Source organism: Cupressus sempervirens, chromosome 8 (genome assembly GCF_028749045.1).
Source record: "Cupressus sempervirens isolate cs-2001-9-10 chromosome 8, ASM2874904v1, whole genome shotgun sequence".
Lineage (NCBI taxonomy): Eukaryota > Viridiplantae > Streptophyta > Pinopsida > Cupressales > Cupressaceae > Cupressus > Cupressus sempervirens.
Genome location: NC_143125.1, coordinates 670,679,945 through 670,695,230, shown reverse-complemented (window position 1 = coordinate 670,695,230; position 15,286 = coordinate 670,679,945).

Here is a 15,286-nt window from a genome sequence, read left to right as displayed (position 1 = left end):
TTGGAAACTCGATCTTTATTTTTCCTTTTCCAAAAATAAGACAGGGCTCATCATTGCATGCGTGGAATGTGGCCTCTATTAACACACACACTTCAACATAGTCATTACCTCTGAAGTCATCTTGGAATAAACATTGAATTGTTTATTCAAGACACTTGACAGTGCAACTCATTGCCTTCTATTTAGAAGGATTTTTCCTATTAATGTCCTCAGATTCAAGGTACAGGCAACTAGACCTTCTAAGAATGAAGGATTTAAAGAAAACTAATCTATATGAGTGTGCAAAGTAATCTAGAATGATTATGCAACTAATTTAAGAACTTGTAAAAGAAACTATATTAAATGTATGCATATTAAGAGCTAAATGAAATTAAGCTAAGAATTTAAAGATATGAAAATGTATGAGCTAAATGAGTATGAAATGTAGCAACAATTTGATATCAATTCAATTCAATTTTTTTTTAATGAGGAATTATGAGTCCCTTGAATAGAATTCCTAGAATCCATCAATAGTTGAAATCAACTCAAATTGATGATTGAGATTGAAGCACAATTTCAGTCATAGTGGAAGATTCCAAATTTAGATAGAGTTAACTGCCTCATTTCTTGAGTGCAAGAAATGGCTAGTGTGAGAGCAAGTGATTTGAATCACTTCTAATTCGAGCAATAGTTAACTAGGAATTTCCATTTTGAACTGAAGAGTAGAATTAGGAAAGATATTTAATTTAATAAAATGAGATATGACCTCATAAATACCTTTTCCATTCAATTAAATAATTTCATTCAATTGATTAGAATAATTATATTTATTAAATTAAATAAATTTAATTCCTTAGTATATTAGCCTTAGGTGATAATTTAATTTAATAAAGTATGAATACTTTAGATTAAATTAAATTTAAATCAAATAGGTTTCAATGTGACTAATATGAGTAAATACTATAGGAATTAAATAATAAGCATGATAAATATAGATTAGGGTTTTCTGCATCTAACAATTAGGTCAAGTAATGAATGTTAGGACAAGAATTAGCTTTGATCAGATAGACCAGAATTGGTATAATGGTGATGAGCCAATTTTGGGGTATTACATTTTGCCCCTCTTTGAATGGATTTGTGAGCAAAAAGAAAATCAGAAAGCATGATGTGAAGATGAGATTGGTTTCGAAGTTGATGATCAAGAGACCAATTGATAAGCTTTTAAGAACCATCTCCAGAATAGAGTTTGATCCTAAGGAATCCAAGTAGAACACCTAGATACCCAAACTGATAAGCATTCTAAAAGTTTCCATCAGAACAAAGTTTAACCTTTAAGGATCTAGATAGAATGTCTAGATACCCAAGATCAATAGCATTTAAAAGATTATCTCCAGAATAGAGCTTAATCTTTAAGGATCTAGATAGAACACCTAAATACCTAAAATCAATAGCATTTAAAAGATTATCTCCAAAATGAAGCTTAATCTTTAAGGATCTAGATAGAACACCTAGATACTTGAGGGTTGATAAGCATTTAAAAGATTATCTCCAGAACAGAGCTCAATCTTTAAGGATCTTGGTGGAACACCTAGATACCTGAAATTGAAAGCATTTAAAAGATTATCTCCAGAATAGAGCTTAACCTTTAAGGATCTAGATAAAACACCTCGATACCTGAAATTGAAAGCATTTAAAAGATTATTTCCAGAATAGAGCTTAACCTTTAAGGATCCAAGTAGAACACTTAGATACCTGAAATTGATAAGAGATCAAGATCGAATTATGAGTCATAGAATCATCCCCACAACGAGGCTTGATCCTTAGGAGTCGAGATTTAGATTGTCTCGATACCTATAATCAACTGATGACAAAATGAAATAGATGACCAAGACACCAGAAAGAGAGAAACAAGATGCCCCTAGTGGTGAGATGTCCCTAATGATGAGGACATAAGATGGGAATGAGATGCCTTGGGCAATAAGGATTCAATGATGTAATCATCCTGCCCCCTCGGGAGTGAAATTGAAAGATGACACACTAGAAATATGACACAAAGCAATATGGTGAGAGATACAAAAGAAATCAAAGATGGAGCAAAATGTAGAAGAGATCAGAATGATAAAAAAAAAATGCAGAGTTGAGTTGAAGTGATTTGGAGATCCAAAAGACCAAGTTTGACCTAAAGTTGACTAGATTTGACCATAGTTGACTTGAGTTGACTTTTTCCAAAATAAATTTTGAAAGTTTTAAAGAATTTTGAGTTGAAAAGATTCCCATAATCAGAAAGTATCAGAAAAATTTGGATTGCACAAGCATTCAATCATGTCGGTCCCAAAATTTTAAAACATGTTTTTGGGCTACTTAGGTGTGTTAGATTTCCAATTCGATCTCGAAAATGGATCTAGAGTAGTCAAATTAGCCAGGGGGTGATTTTTACGCAAATCGAAGAACTTTAAAAAATTAGGTCAACCCCTATATAAGGGCCCAAGGGGTCATTTTCAATTCATTTGTGCATTTTGTATTTTAGTGATTTGAGCTTTGAGAGAGGTATGGCAGTAAACATGAGATATCATCATTTTGAGCATTGCCGATGACATAACAGGTCGACAAACTATGGACCTCCAGTGAGTTATCGATATCCCAGCTTTGTACTTTCATTTTCACTCATTTTGAGGTCATTTATTGCAATTTTAGCACATTTTAGGTAGTCAACATCAATCTTTGCACGAAACTATCCTTTCTTGCACAAAGGCAGTCTTTTCTCGTGTGAAGATTCGCCAACCCAATGGGAGATACCCACTTCTCGCGTAAAGAATGTTGAAGTTTTGCGCAGGTCCTTGTCGCCTTTTGTGTGAAAGGTTGTTTGTTTGTGCAAGAGAATCTCTTTTTGTGTAGGGATCTGATCACTTGTTTGATCTCGCATTTTTTTGCGCGAGAACATGTTTTCTCGTGCAAAGATGCACATTCTAGCTTGAAGAAATGCATTCTCATGTGAGGAAGTACATCTTCACATGAGAATCTATGACAACCATGTTTAAAAATTGCATTTTTGATGTTTCGAACATGATTTTCGTATTCATTTCTTTATTGTTCTGATTTGTTGATCGAGTACTAACTATTTTCTTATGGTTTGTTATTTGTTCGTGTGTGTAGGAGGTCTTTGATGACATCTCATTTAGATCCCACTATCTACCATATGGGGCATTGTTGCAGAGCTTGGATGTAGCAAACATGGCCTACATAGACATATTGAGACTTAGTTATCTATGTCAGATCCTAGCATTGCTGGTGAATCACGACCTGCTGACTGCTTTAGTGGAGCATTTCCATTAGAAAATGAACACATTTCACTTGCTACAGGGAGAGATGACGATCACTCTCAAGGACATATACAAGATACTACAGATCCCCTTCCATGGGCTGAGAATGACCTATGACACAGTGCCCCGATCAAGGATAGAGGCATTGTGTACAATTTTTGGGAGACAATTAGCAATTGGACGGGCCATCACTTGGGATGAGCTTGCCCATACATATGGGTAGACACATAGATTGGCCATATTCCTCAATTGCTTCTTGGTACTTAATAGAGGGAAACATGGACTAGAGTGTGGATGGGGCATTATGTTGCAGAGGATGTTGGATACACTAGAGAGATTCGGGTGGGGCCAGTGCATGCTCGCCCATATCTTTTACGAGATGCACAAGGTATTCTACCATGAGTGAAAGAGTATGGCCACTAGTGTGTATGTCCTATAGGTCTAGGCATGGGAGCACTTGCTAATCACCAGACCAATTTTTGAGGATGCCCAGGATACCCCAAGTTACCCCAAAATTGAACTTGATATAATGTTTATTGGCAGGAGACTCTGCATGGGTGCATCGGCTAGCTGATCTGCAATCACCTGTCCCTTGATAGCTTTGTGTTCAACATATTGAATGTCAAACTCATTGAGTATCATAACCCATTTAGCCAATCATCCCATGAGGGCTACCTTACTGAGAAAGTACTTGAGTGGATCTATTTTAGCCACGAGCTGCGTAGTGTGGGCAAGCATGTAGTGTCTTAGCTTCTGGGAAGCAAAGACAACTACCAAGCAAGCTTTCTCAATGATGTTGTAGTTCTTCTCATAAGAGATTAATGTGCAACTCAAGTAGTAGATAGCTCTCTCTTTGTTGTCATTGTCTTCCTGAGCCAATAGGATTCCCAAAAATGTATTAGTTGCTGAAATGTATATAAGCAAAGGCTTCCCATGGATAGGGGGCATCAAAATTGGTGGATTGACAAGATATTGTTTGATCTATGTTAAGCTTCGCTCACAATCCTGGCTCCAATTGAATTTCAAACCCTTATGTAAGGTCTTTGTGAAGGGTTATGATCTATCTGCCAATTGTGAGATAAACCTACGAATAGACTAGAGCCTTCCCTGTAGACCTCTCATCTAACTAATGTTTTGAGGTGGTGGCATGTCCATTATTGCTTGTACTTTCTCTGGTTCCACCTCAATTCCTTTTGTAGAGATGATGTATCCTAGCAACTTTCTTGATGTGACACCAAATGCACATTTCTTAGGATTGAGCCGAAGACTGAATTTTTACATATGATCTAGGATGGGTCCTAAATCTTGCAAATGAGTATTGCGTTTAACACTTTTGACCAAGGTATCATCCACATAGTCCTCCATGGTTTTATGCATCATGTCATGGAAAATTGTAGTAACAACCCTCTGATATGTAGCACCTACATTCTTCAAGCCAAATGGCATTACATTCTAGCAAAAGGTTCCCCATGCACATGTGAAAGCCATCTTCTCTTGGTCTTCTAGTGCAATTTTTATCTAATTGTATCCAGAAAACCCATCCATAAGTGAGTACATCTCATAGCTGGTCATCATGTCCACTATCATATCAATATTAGGAAGTGGGAAATCATCTTTAGGACATGCCAAATTGAGATCATGGAAGTTAGTACAAACCTTGATAGATTTATCATGCTTGGAGACTAGAACAATATTGGATATCCATTCAGCATAATCAATTGCATGGATGAAACTAGCTTTTAGAAGTTTCTCTAGTTCTACTTTGACGGGCAATGCAACGTGAGGATGCATTTTTTGAAGCTTCTGTTTAACTAGTTTGATGCCTAGTGCTATGGACAAGTGATGTATGATAAGATCAGGATCCAATCCTAGCATGTCAGAGTGTTGTTCAAGCAAAATTTATCTTCTTTTCTTTGAAAAAGGTAATGAATTCTTCTTTTTCTTCAGGTGACAACAACTGTGCCAAATGTATCATATGAGGATGTTCTTCTGTGCCCAAATTAATTGGCTATGTTGGCTCTATCAAAACTGATGATCTCTCCTGAAAGTGACTTGGAAGCACATCAAATATCTCATCCGTAGGTGCCTCAGAGAGGTTTTCACCCTTGGATATGTCTTTTATTTTTACTTTTTTGGGTTTCAACACTGCCACAATGTGGTTTTCACCATCAGACCTTTTGCATTTTTTCTTTTTAATTGTATGACTAAGATATTTGATGTCAACCTCAGTCATGTTGACACTCTTCTTGTTAGTGGAAGATGTTACAAGTTCGATAGCGTTTAGGTAATAGGTGAGAGAATAGTCATTTTGGAACATGGGGACTTCCACTAGATGCATTAGGATTCTAGCCTATAAGCTCAGGATGTGTGAGTGAAAGAGTAGTGGCTACTTCAATTGCATTCATAGTATAGTCATTAAGTACTTGGACCAGCAATTCGAGACCTATGGCGAATTCATCCACAAATGTGTTTGAATGCCTCTGAGTACTAAAGTCAGCAATTAACAACTCTAGGACACTAGTTGGATCAGACCTATTTGACCTAACCCTAAAGATTTCACCAATTTCAATTTGGTTCTCATAGACACGAACTTGGTCAATGTCTTTATCAATAGTTTCTTCTGAAAGAGAGTCGAACTCATATTCCTTAGAATTAGTGCTACATGGGAAGAGACTATAGAACTCCCCAATAGTGATAGGAATATACTCACCTTCACCATCTAGGTTCTTACACAGATACTTAATACGTAATGAATGACTAGACTCCCCCTTTTTTGAATGATCTTTAGGTTTCTCAGTGTTTTCCTTAGAAGAATCACTAGTATCATCCATAGTGCTAACATGTGGCACAAAGTCATCTAGCTCAGTGAAGAATTTAGCAAGATCATGAGGAACAGGATGAGGATAGGAATCCTCATCATTAGATTGTTCCTCTTGAGTATTTGACTCAGCTTGTGACTCATTTCTAGATGAACTCTCAAGTTTTGGTATGAATTTATTAGGTCCCAAATGGAAAGGAACCTTCTTAAATCCTAGGCTAGTTGTATCATTGTTTCTTTACTATTGCTTTGATGGGATCAATTAGGCCATTATTATTACACCCAATAGGGCCAGTTCCCTTGTAACCAAAACACTTCATAAGCCTAAGACTAGGTCCATATTTCTTAGGAGTGATTTCTTGAGCTTGCTCTGTTAAGTCTACTGGAGTCTTTTCTTTGTAAAGCCATGCAACAATGGCTCTATTTTCACTCTCATCCTCTAGGAGAATTTTAGCCTCAACATAAGTGCCATTATACTTGGTGTGAGGTGTCAGTACGAATGACTTCTTTACTTTTGAGGGTCTCCCATAATGATGAGGACACTCTGGTAGAGATGTTAATGATAGCACTGGTTCAATATGATACTCCCCCATGCCAGTTTCTTTTAGTTTGAATGACTGCTCAATTTGTTTCAGCTTATTGTCATGATAATCAGTGGATTCTTAGTTAGCAGGGATGAAAATTTTGGTAGCTTTGAGCATATTGCAAGTATAGCTAGTAGTGGTAGTAATAGTAACTTTGGAGCCATGAAATGGGAACTTGATGCATTGGTGATATGTGGATGGTATAGCATGCATCTCATGTATCCATGGTCATCCTAACAGAATGTAGTAAGCCAAGGGAATGTCAAGCACCTGACAGGTGATATCCCTTTCTATAGGATCGACACAAATGGGTAAGACCACAAGACCTAGAGATTTTCATTCCACTTCGTCATAGGCTTTGATGGTGATCTTATGTTGAGGATCAATAGAGCCCTTTGAATAATTGAATTATCTAAGCAAAGTAGCACAGACAATGTTTAGGCTACTGACATTATCGATGAGTACCCAAAGAACACGTGTCTGATGGATCATAACCTTGATGTGTAGAGGTTGATTATGAGGGTGACTCAGTGAATTATCATCCTCCTCAGAGAAGGTCATAAGATAAGGTGAGGTCAGGTGACCTACCATGGATTGAAATCACTCAAGATCAAGATCTTGAGGAACATTTTCTTTAGTGAGGGCTTTGTCCAAAATCTTCCTGTGAGCAAGTGGGATTTTTAAGTAGCTCAAAGATAGATATCCGAGCATTAGTTCATTTCAGTTGATCAAGAACATTATAACTATTGCCATTGAGTTCATTGTGAGTTTTACACCTTTGCCTAATGGACTAGCATGGGCTTTTTCTTTGTGTTATTCAAGATCAGAAGTAGAACATGCAAGGCCTTTGAGCACCAACTTGGCAGGAGAATGAGTAATAGCATTATCACAATGTTGTGAGGGTGTGTTATCCATTGTGTTGGAAGTAGGGCCTCTCAAGACAAATGGTGTCTTGGGTTTGTCATTATCTTGTTTTCCCTTAATGGTAATGATGTCACAATATTCAAAATCCACAGGTTCAACCATGTTGATCACATTGTCATCATTGGAATATGTATAGTTGACCTTGTTGTTGGGTTTTGGTTTTGAAGTCTCTCCTTTTTCATAGGCTAGGAAAGGCTCTTTGAATGCCTTGTGATCCAAGTTTTTGTTATGTCCATCTACCACAAGTTCACTAGCATTAATCATGTCCTAGACTTTATGGTGCAAGTTTATGTTATTGCTAGTTTTGTGTCCCTTATTTTGGTGATACTCACAGAATGATGTTTCATTCCACCATGGTGGATGTGGTTGTGGATCATAGGGACGAGGATTGTCCATTGGTGAAATAAGCTTGTGTTGTAGAAATGTTTTGTAAACCACATCCAAAAGTTCACCCAAGGGTCTATATTCGCGCTTAGGGTGTGTGGCCCATGAGTTTCTCGATTCGTTCCTAGATGTCTTGTTGTCAGGAGGAGGCTTCTTAGCATTTTTGGCTACATTGAGGCCATCTGTGAGATTAAATGCTACCTTAGCAAGTTTGGGAGTGACATTTTCAACAACTCCATCATGTACAATTTCTCGGTTCTTGTTGACATATTTGGTTTTATCCCTGTTGGAGGTGGAACCTTGTTTTGTGTCCTTCTAAAGGGTGAGTTCACCTTTCTTGACCAAAAATTCCTTGATGCGGATAGCCTGTGTGATCATATCTTCAAAGGTATGAGGACCTTGAAGTTGGACTCTATATCCAAAATTAGGTAGGAGATTATCAGTAAAGATGTCAAGCTTTTTCATTTCCAAAATTTTGTGTGAATACTTAATGTAAAGTTGTCTCCACCATTAGAGGAATGTGAGAAAAGGTTCTCGAACTTTCTGCTTAAGGTTGCATAGGTCTCAAATGTTGACAGGGTGATGAATGTTATGAGAATACTACTAGATGAATAAGTTGGTAATTTCATCAAATGTCTTGATACCGGGAGGTAAGTGTGAGAACCACTCCAAAGCCTGAACACCTAGGCTCCTAGGGAATAAACACATGAGGTATGTTTGATCATGTATAAACTCCATAGATAAGGTGCCAAAATCCCACAAGTGATCTTGGGGATTAGTAGTGCCAAATTACTTGTCATACTTAGGTAGCTCTATGGCTCATGGGAATGGAGACATGTTTATGCTTTTGTCAAATGGAAATGAAAAAAGAGCATCTAATGTGTACGTTTTTGCAGGTTTCTCTTTCTCATGCAGCATCTGAGATAGTTGATCTTGCATAATTTTAAGTTGTTTTTGGAGTTTGGAAGTCTTAGTTTCCTCTTCAAGTGTGATAATGGTTTCCACATTGAAATTGGAGGGCAGCTTAGCTCCCTCTTGGGAAAGTTTGAGAAAGTACTTTTCTTTCTCTTTGTTGAGTAGGATTCCCATGACCTTTTGAAAGTTTTTGCCTCTTCGACATTTTGTTATGTGTTCAGGGAGTATTTCCACCTCTTCCTATTCCTCATCAATGTCATGGTCTTTCTCTTTCTCCTTGTCATTCCTAGGTGGTTCTTGATGTCTACTATGACTACCATGTTTAGGTTCACAATTAGTCATTGGAGGAAGGTGTTCAGTTTCAGTATGTTGTGTTTTGAAAGGTCCTTTGAAAAGGAAGTCATACATCATGTTTGGAGATATAGGACCTCTACCTACCTCAGGATCCTCTTGATACAAAGGATTACTAGTTTGTTGTAGGTTTATGGAAAGTGTTCACTGGACTCGAGATGACCTGACGGGTGAGGGAGATCATGAAGATGCCTTGTTGGACGAATTGGATGTAGGCTTTGTAACAAAAGGTAGGCAACCCCTACTATGATTACAACCCCTAGCATGACCTCACCTAAGTCTAAGAGGATAAAACACAGTGCTGCTCCTTGTTGCTCCTTGCTGTGATAGTTATAGATAAGGACAAAAAGCAAGAACCTAGACAAGGACCGCACTAAAACTTAGTCTCAATAAGACAAGACAAGACTACTGTATACTAAGGCACAAGTAGTTTGATTTGAAGGCTAGAACAACCAAAGGTTATAACTAACATTACATGGAGTATGAAAAGAAATAAAGAATGAGAATCCAGAGAACTAAGGAAAAGACTAGTCAAAAATGCCGATCACAAATCTTCAGTTAAGCTAAATGACACTATTCGAGACTATGTACAGACAGGGAAGAGACAACTTAATGCAAGAAATAGATTGAATGGACGTCATAGATTGGTCGAATAAGCTAATTTGATAGTTTCAAAGAAAGGTCCAATGCGAATATTCTTTGTGAGCCGTGTGTGAAAGTTTACCAGGTCTGGCAAAAACTTAGAACAGTAGTTTAAATTTGCGCAAAGATTGTCTTTGGCTCGTGCAAAGAAGTAAAAGAATAGCAAATAGTATTGGCAAGATTTCATGTGGGCATGCACAAGTTATCACGTGAATACCTAAACTAGTTTGCATAAAAAATCAAATTCTCATGCAAGAAAATGCAAGACTGTGCACAAAATTCAGGACCAGACTGACAACAGAGTTGGATTTTGAAGAGACTTCTCGATTGTTTGGACAAATTGGACAGACTAGATGGACTAATTTATTGGATAGAAAACAAGGTTAACTTTGAAAATCACTTGAACAAGTGTTTCAAGTTGCAATTAAGGAAAAGTGTTTGAACTAGACAGTGGGAAATAATCAATAATCAAATACAATCCAACTGAGGGCAAAACAACTTAGAGGGACAAGGGAGTCTTGACTCTTAGTTTGTTTGAGGAAGTTTGGACATGTTTTGGACTTGATAACAAACATGCTTTATCCCTAGAAATAGAAAATGGTAGAGAAGGAAAAACCTTTGTCCCACATCTTATGTGCATGCGTGTACCTCACACAGCCGTGTCATACCCTAGAGGGTGCCCATTTTTTTGGTATATTCAAAGGACTCAATAGTATATGCTGAACGAACACCCTTGTGGCAGGGGATGAGCATATATACCACCTTCAAACATCCATTAGCATGCCTATGGTGAGTTCTACAAGAGAGATTCTTCCCCCTCCTTGCACAAAGATTATGCCTCCTTTTTGAGGTGAACCAGGTAGCTTCTAACTAAGAGGTTTTTAGCTTCCATTTGTATTAATTCTCAGTGGCTCCACAAGTGGAGTTGAGACCAGTGGCCCACACCAACATTTGAAAGTGCACACTACTTGCTTAGCAAGCTAGGGGCCAGTGCCAACCAGTGCATAGACAGAGCTTCCCCTTGATATGCGATATCAAGAATCAAGGCAAAGAAATTAATTTGGCTTTGGAGTCTTTCGCTCTACAAAGAATCTTGATTATAGTGAGTTGGAATCTTTAAAAAAAGGAGTGTGCTCACTTGGGTCATTCTCAGAGGTTGGATCACTCTAGCAGACCCTCTAAAGGATTGACATGGACTAGTGGTCTGGATTTAAGGGTCTGAGTTTTTGATTTCTCTCAAGGGGAAAGAGCATAATCCTCTAGCATATTTCCTCACCCAAACACACAGAATAGATTAATTAACCACGTAGCTCAATCAATCTAGATTCATTCTTCCTAAAGATTTTGATTCCCTATAAAAGGAAACCATCATCTCATCATAGAAAAGAACAAGCACTAGAGAACCACTAAGTTGCTTGCCTCCCTCGGAATGCTGTCTTTTAGAAGCATCTAGGTTTTAGATTCACCCTTGGCCATGACCTCTAGGTGGTGAAGAGAATAATCCCCCATTCTTCCGCCTTGCACCCTAAGAAGTTCACAAGCCCTAATTAATCTATGTTTTGAAAGTAATAAAGAAGACACACTATTTTGTGGGTTTTAAAAATGGTCTTCATCAAATGTATCTTTGGCAATCATCTTGCAAACAAGGGTCAGTTTCTGTTTGAATGAGTTTTATAAGGAATCTTCATCAAAACATCCTACAAACAACTGTTAAGCTGTAGAAAATTAGAGAAACATAACAACACAGATTCCAAAAAAAACACATTAAAAAAATTGAACGAACAAAATGTTGAAAAATGCTGAAATTGAACTTGCTGTTGTAGATTTTTGCACTAAATCTTGCGCAGGGTCGTATGAAATCTTTCACTAAGTTGTGGGAGAAAATGATGTGCTGTGCAAAGACTTGCACAATGGGGCACTTTTTTGTGCGATACGGTGTAAAACTTCACGTGAGAACCTTCAAATCCTTAGGCAAAAATGGAATATCTCATGTGAAGATTTGAGTAATGGTACGGAATAGTATGGACATAACACTAAAATAACATAAAAAAATATAGATGAGGCCAGAGAAATTGATTTCCTCAAACCCACGGTGGGTGCCATAAATGTATGCATGGAATGTGGTCTCTGTTAACACACACACACACTGAAATGTAGTCATTACCTGTGAAGTCATCCTAGAATAAACATTGAATTGTTTATCCACGAAGACACCTGACAGTGTGACCCATTGCCTACTATCTAGAAGGATTTTTCCTATAAACATCCTCAGATTCAAGATGCACGCAACTAGACCTTCTAAGAATGAAGATTTAAAGAAAACTAATCTATATGAGTGTGCAAAGTAATCTAGAATGATTATGCAACTAATTTAAGAACTTGTAAAAGAAACTATATTAAATGTATGCATATTAAGAGCTAAATGAAATTAAGCTAAGAATGTAAAGATATGAAAATGTATGAGCTAAATGAGTATGAAATGCAACAAAAATTTGATATCAATTCAAATCAACCTTTTTTTAACGAGGAATTATGAGTCCCTTAGATAGAATTCCTGGAATCCATCAACGGTTGAAACCAACTCGGATCAACGGTTGGGATTGAAGCACAATTTCAGTCATAGTGGAAGATTCCAAATTTAGATAGAGTTAACTACCTTAGATCTTGAGTGTAAGAAATAGTTAACTCAGATAGCCTCTAGTGTGAGAGCAAGTGATTTGAATCACTTCTAATTTGAGCAATAGTTAACTAGGAATTTCCATTTTGAACTGAAGAGTAGAATTAGGAAAGATATTTAATTTAATAAAATGAGATATGACCTCATAAATACCTTTTCCATTCAATTAAATAATTTCATTCAATTGATTAGAATAAGTATATTTATTAAATTAAATAAATTTAATTCCTTAGTATATTAGCCTTAGGTGATAATTTAATTTAATAAAGTATGAATACTTTATATTAAATTAAATTTAAATCAAATAGGTTTCAATGCGACTAATATGAGTAAATACTATAGGAATTAAATAATAAGCATGATAAATGTAGATTAGGATTTTCTGCATCTAACAATTAGGTCAAGTAGCAAATGTCAGGACAAGAATTAGCTTTGATCAGATAGACCTGAATTGGTATAAAGGTGACGAGCTAATTTTGGGGTATTATAATCATCACCCAAATATACTTGTCCAAAATTACCTTGAACATAATCTTGAAAATATTTCTAATGGGGTGTAGCATGGAATGAGGTCCCAAAATCTATTACATAGGAGTCATTAGCATTATCTAAACATAAGATGGAAGCATTTTGTAAATCATTACTTGCAACATTACCTTCCTTACTGTCATCTTCATTTCTATCTCCTTGTTTGTTTTTCTAAGACCAACAATATTTCTTTAGGTGACCAAGTTTTCCCCAATACCAACAATATTTCTTTCCTTTAGACTGAGAACATCCTTTCTTTCACTTCCCTATTGACTTGTCATGTGAAGGGCATTTTCCTCTTTGAGTTGTTCTTCCTCTGTTCTCCACATTCAATGCGAAACTTGATGAGGTTGAAGTTTCACTTGTGCTTTTCCATTGCATTTCCTCACTTAGGATAACACCAACAACTTCATCAAATTTCTAAGTATTTGAACTAGAGATAGAGTTACAACCATAACTAAGCTATTTCAACTTTCTGGAAAAGAACATAAAATTAAGAGAGCCCTTACCTCTTCATTGAATAAAACTCATTTAAATGATTTGGTATAGATCCTCCCTCACCCATTTTCATATTAAATAAATACTTCATAAGGAATACCTTATTCAAAGCTAAGGGTTTCTCGTATAACTTAGCTAGTGTCTCCATCAACTCTACAATCATTTTTGCCTTTGATATATTGAATATTATAGATGGTACAAGAAATAATCGAATAGATCCTAGTGCCTTCCTATCCAAGATCTCCCAATATTCATCTATGATCATTCCTTGTCTCTTAGCTTTCCCTTCTAATGGCTTCCATAGATCCTTTTGATATAGATAATCTTCCATATGCATTTTCCATAATTGAAAATTCTGGCCACTGAATTTTTTATTCTTGAATTTGAAATCCTTCATTGCTTCTACTCAAATATGAAAGTCCTATCAATCTACAACAAAAAACCTCGCTATGATACCAATTATTAATATATGAATAAATAATTAAATTTAGAAACAAAAGAAGAAAACCATAACGACATAGATAACACACAGATTTAACATGTTTCACCCAAAACCTTGGCGTCCACCTATACAACCGTCCAAACTTTCTTATTATCCAGTGTTTATAGTACAAACCCTTATAGCTCAATACCACCACAAGAACAACCTATCTCATTATACATCACATTTTAACAATCCCTAACCATATTCTATCTTATATAATATATCCCTCTTTAGGGTTGCAATATGCCTACCTAAATAAGGTGTGATAAAATAGGGTTATAACATTTCTCTGATCAATCACCAAAAACTAACAATTGGAAGGTGTAATTGGTATACTAACTACTTTTGAGATGTCTAGCTTTGATAACTACACACTTGCTACTATTGAATCTACCTTTAAGTCACAATTTATTCTTAGCAAAAAGAAAAGGAAAATATGTGAAGATTGACAATGATAGTTCTAATGATGAGATTGATGAACTTGAAGCCCTTATTACAAAATGATTTGGAAGAGGAAAAGGTAAATACAAAGGTAAAATACTTATTATTTGTTTTTAATGCAATAAGGTTGGTCATATTGTTGCTAGGTGTCCTAACATAGAGGATAAGGATGAAAGAAAGGAAAGAAAGTATAAAGGAAGAAGAGATGACCAAGACTACAAGAGAAACAAGGATGGAAAAGGCAATAAATATTGTTATATTGCTAAAGAAGAAACTAGCAATGAATCCAAAAGTAATTTTGATAAAGTTTTTTATGTTTCTAGGAAAGAATATTCTAATGAAGATGAGAAAATTTCATTGATCTCTTATGTAAACAAAAGTGAAAAATGGATAATTGCTAGTGGATGTTTATATCATATTGGTCCATACAAAGGTGGATGTGTCAAAATTGGAAATGATATTCCATGTGTTGTAAAAGGTAAAGGTACTATTAAATTGATTGATAAGATAAAATGTTGCAATGTCTATTGGGTTAAAGGACTTAACTATAATTTGTTGAGTGCTTCATAGTTGAATAAATTAGTTTACAGAGTTGAATTCCATAATAGAAAGGCCAAGATACATTATTGATCATAAGATGATTGGAAGTGGTGATCAAACAAGATGTACCTTGTTCTATCTAGATTTATCTAATGAGACATGTTTATTTGCACAACATGTAGATGTTTGATTATGGCACAA